The sequence below is a fragment of the Nelumbo lutea genome, chromosome 7, assembly GCF_056320005.1.
Source record: "Nelumbo lutea isolate HS-2025 chromosome 7, American lotus-T2T, whole genome shotgun sequence".
Lineage (NCBI taxonomy): Eukaryota > Viridiplantae > Streptophyta > Magnoliopsida > Proteales > Nelumbonaceae > Nelumbo > Nelumbo lutea.
In genome coordinates this window covers 46,244,172-46,248,468 of record NC_142690.1, presented here as the reverse complement: position 1 = coordinate 46,248,468, position 4,297 = coordinate 46,244,172, and the positions used below count along the sequence as shown (strand labels likewise).

Below are 4,297 nucleotides of genomic sequence, written 5' to 3'. Positions count from 1 at the left end.
GATTATGCATAAAGTAGAAGGATTTGGGGGTACTTCCCTGTTTGTCTTGTTGGGTTCCTGCTAAACACAAAAATCAAAACCAAACAAAATAACAAATTAACTAAACATAATGGGTTGCCTCCCAGAAGCGCAATTGTTTAACGTCGTTATGCTTGACGTCCACCTTTGTTACTTTAACTCTCGTGGTTGCAGCTTTCGGTGTGCTCCCCTTCCATCCATCATGGGCATATTCAAATTTGGAGTAGGGGCCATGGTATCCAATTGTGCACTCGATTCTAACTCCTCATTCATATCTTTTTCAAAAATTTCCTACACAGTTGGATCAAAAGTGTCAACCGAATAAATCGAATGGTCTTCAATTGGGTACTTCATAGCTTCAAAAATATTAAATTTAACAGTCTCTCCATCACATTTGACGGAGAGGGTACCCTCATCCACATTTATTTTGGTCTTGGCCATTTTCATGAATGGCCTGCCTAATAAAAGTGGGGCTGAACTTTCGATCATGTCCTCCTCCATCTTCAAAATGTAAAAATCAGCTGGGAAAATTAAATCGTTAACCTGCACCATTACATTCTCAACAATCCCTTCTGGGTAGGCGTTAGAACGATCAGCTAATTGGATAACAACTTTAAATTCCCTTAAAGGACCTAATCTCAAAGCATAGTAAATCGAGTATGGCATGACATTAATAGATGCACCTAAGTCTAGCATGGCATGCTCAATTCGCTTATTGCCAATCACACAAGGTAGGGTGAACATACCTGGATCAGCATGTTTTTCTGGTAAGGTTCTCTTGATCACAGCTGAAACATTCTCTCCAACTCCTACCTTAATGGGGTTTTTGTTTGAGTCCTGTACCTCCTCTTCTTCTTGTCTTTTTTCCGCCTTCCTTGGTGAGGTGGGTTCTAGCTGCAGTTCCTTCCCGCTTCTCAGCACCACTGCACTTACATTTTCCTTGGGGTTGACTACCATTTATGATGGTAGTTTCCCAGAGTTCTGCACCTCCAACTTACTAATGGAAGTGGCAAGTTGGCTGATTTGGTTCCCCAAATTCTGAATGCTTGCTCTTGTTTCTTGTTGAAATTGCTGAGTATTAGTAGCTAGAGCCTTAACTATATCTTCTAATGACGTACTTGAATTTGGGGGTTGGCCTTGCGCTGTGATGGGTGTTGAAAACTGGGGCTGTCAACTGAAAAAATGGGGCTGATATTGCTGCTGTCCTCCTGGGTTTCCGTAGCTTAGATTTGGATGATCTCTCCACCCTGGATTGTAGTAATTGGAGTAGGGATCATACTTTCGTTGGGGCTGCCCTGGGAATCCTCCTACGACATTTACTTGCTGCATCGATCCATCTTGTAATGATGGACACATGTCTGTAGGATGACCATGGATCGAACAGATACCACACACCCTAGCAGTTTGTAATTGTCTTGCAGCTAGTTGCCTAACCAAAGCAGTTAAGTCAGAAATCTGGTTTTCTAAATTTGCATGGCTTACCTCGTTAACACTTCTAATGGTACCTTTTGTCCCTGTACCGAATTGCTGAGAATTTTCGGTCATGTTGGAAATTAATTCCCAAGCTGCTTCGGGTGTCTTGTTCACTAGAGCTCCTCCACTGGCTGCATCGACCATACTTCTATCCATGGGCTGAAGCCCTTCATAGAAGTACTGGATTAACAATTGTTCAGGAATTTGGTGGTGGGGACAACTAGCAACAAGTTGCTTAAAACTTTCCCAATATTCATATAATGTCTCACCACCAAACTGCTGAACTCCACATATTTCTTTTCTTATATTCGCAGCCCGGGATGCAAAAAAATATTTATCTAAAAATATCCTATTCATTCCATCCCATGTGCGTACAGAACCGGGAGGGAGAATATACAACAAATCATTTGCTTTATCTCTTAAAGTAAATGGAAAGACTATGAGTTTTACCAGGTCCTCGGTCATAACGTGGGGTTTCATGCTTGAACAGATGACATAAAATTCCTTTAGATGTTTGTGAGGGTCCTCACATGGGAAACCATGAAACAGAGGTAATAATTGAATCAAACCAGATTTGAGTTCAAAGGCTACCTCAAGAGTGGGGTACGTGATGCATAAGTGCTGTTGGTTCATAATTGGTGCAGCCAACTCCCTTAATGTCCTCTCACAAGTGGGTAGATCGATATCTGAGTTCACCCTTTTAGGTGAGCGATCCTTCCTTTGCTTCGCCTCCTTCCTTAAATGGCGTGTGGTCCTCTCAATTTCGGGGTTGTACTGAAATTCACCTCGTTAAGAAGCACAAGTCATAAACAAGAAGATTAACAAAAGAAGGTAATAGCTAAGAAATTAACGTTGCTCCCCGGCAACGGTGCCAAATTTTTGACGGGTTTGTCGAAACCCTCAAAATTAGTACTAGTCCCACAATAAAATATTTGTAGTAAAAGTGGTACTAGGTCGAATCCCACAGGGAGCAAATCAGTAATCTCTTAGCCGAATGAATAAAGTAATTGTGTGAGAAAATTTAATAACTAAAATTAAATGAATAACAAACTAAACAAACAAGAGAAAAATCAGTCTTACCGAATTCTGGTTCAAGGGTTCGGGTTGAATCGATTGGCCAACGATCCTAGGTACAATTCAGCATTCTTGCAATTCAAGCATTTAACCTTAGATTTACTAGGATAGCCATAATAAACCTTGTGTTTTCCTAATTCAGTTGACCAAACCCAGCATTCGATCAACACTTATCACCACTCAACTGGGTACGATAGCGTTCCATGTTAAACAATGATAGCATTAAGATTTGTGAAAACAGTTAAACCAAAATAACAATAATTGAGATAGCTGCAATTACTGAATTTTGTTCCATCGATTCCTTTAGGTTGAACCATGATAAAACGTTGGTCAAAGGCTGTCACGAACAATTGACCCAAAAAGATATCAACCTAATTGCTACTTGTACCATTATTCGTGACAATTACGGATCATCGAAATCATGGATAGCAATAGGAAAATCAACATTAATTCAATTGTCAAACTAATTAACATCAATGTCCATTAAAAATATGCACAAGAATCAATGAATACTTGAATTAGAAAGAAAGAAAATAAAGTAACTACAGAACCTCACAATGACACAATCGAACCTCCCCCTTGAACCAGAAAAAGAAGCTTAGCTACTCATGATCTGCGCAATCTCCATGCTCTCTTCTCCATAGCCGAACTACCTTCTTGAGCTTCTTGGCCTCTTGATTATCTCTTGGATCTTGGAATGAGTGATGCTAGAGCTGGTTTGCCCCCCTCTTTATATAGCTAAAGGAGAGGGTTGTTTTCCAACTCCTTCTAGGAGATCATCTTATCTTTAGGGAGTCTTGATCTTATCTTCTTTGAACTAATCCTATCCTATCTCTTATCTAATCCCCAACCTTCTTATCCTTATAGGATTACATTCAAAGTTTAGATCTAATAAGACTCTCTCCCTCTTGGGAGATTACATTCGAATTAGGACTCTAGACTCTTGTATCCGAGTTGGGCTTCTCTGCTACTTGGGCTGCTTCGAGGTTCTTCTGCGAGTTGGGTTTCAGTTGTTAAATGGGCCTGGCTGCGAATTTGCTCCGACTTCGGGCCCAGTTTCGTACTTGATGCGGACCGAACTAGTCAATGCCCAAAACATAAAAGTTGTGGACCTTTCGTTATTCTTTCTAATGCTTATTGAATTGCCTAATTCGGAGTGCAGAATTGTGAGTTAGGCCCAGATCACTGACTATCGCCGAAATTGTGCAAAATCACCCGAATTGGCATGTTTCCTTCCAATTGCCTTCTTTATTGCCCTGAATCGAAATACAAGAGTAATGAGTGCATTTAAGTGTTAAAATAACGAAAAAAGATGAAAATTAGGGGACAAAAACAGGGTTCTTTTCCGTCTCATCAGTGTTCTGCAGTAGAAATCACAATTCTTGGAAACTGATTACATCTTGGACACCCATCGTCAGGAAATTGTTCTTGATGAGGAGAGCTCAGGAGCAGTGGGTGATGTCCCACAAGTTTCAGGTAGTGACCAACCTAGAAGATCCAGTTGGTATCCAGGCCACCAGTCCATTATGGTTATGACCAGTATAGTTACCTGGTGGAAACCTTGACTAGTGAGGAGGATCCCATGACTTACGCGGAAGCTATATTGGCTCATAGATTCCCAGAAGTGGGTGGAGGCCATGAGAGTAGAGATGGACTCAATGGAGACCAATGGAGTCCATACTCTAGTAGATCTGCCCTCCGAGGTAAAAGCAATCGGTTGCAAATGGATCTA

At 40.9% G+C, this 4,297-nt stretch overlaps 1 non-coding gene across 1 annotated transcript; it reads left to right on the top strand.

Moving 5' to 3' along the window:
- Positions 1-1,693: 1,693 nt before the first annotated feature.
- LOC148846252 (small nucleolar RNA R71) lies at positions 1,694-1,800 on the top strand. Its single transcript, XR_016102687.1, has one exon. It is a non-coding gene; the product is annotated as a small nucleolar RNA R71 (small nucleolar RNA).
- Positions 1,801-4,297: the final 2,497 nt, after the last annotated feature.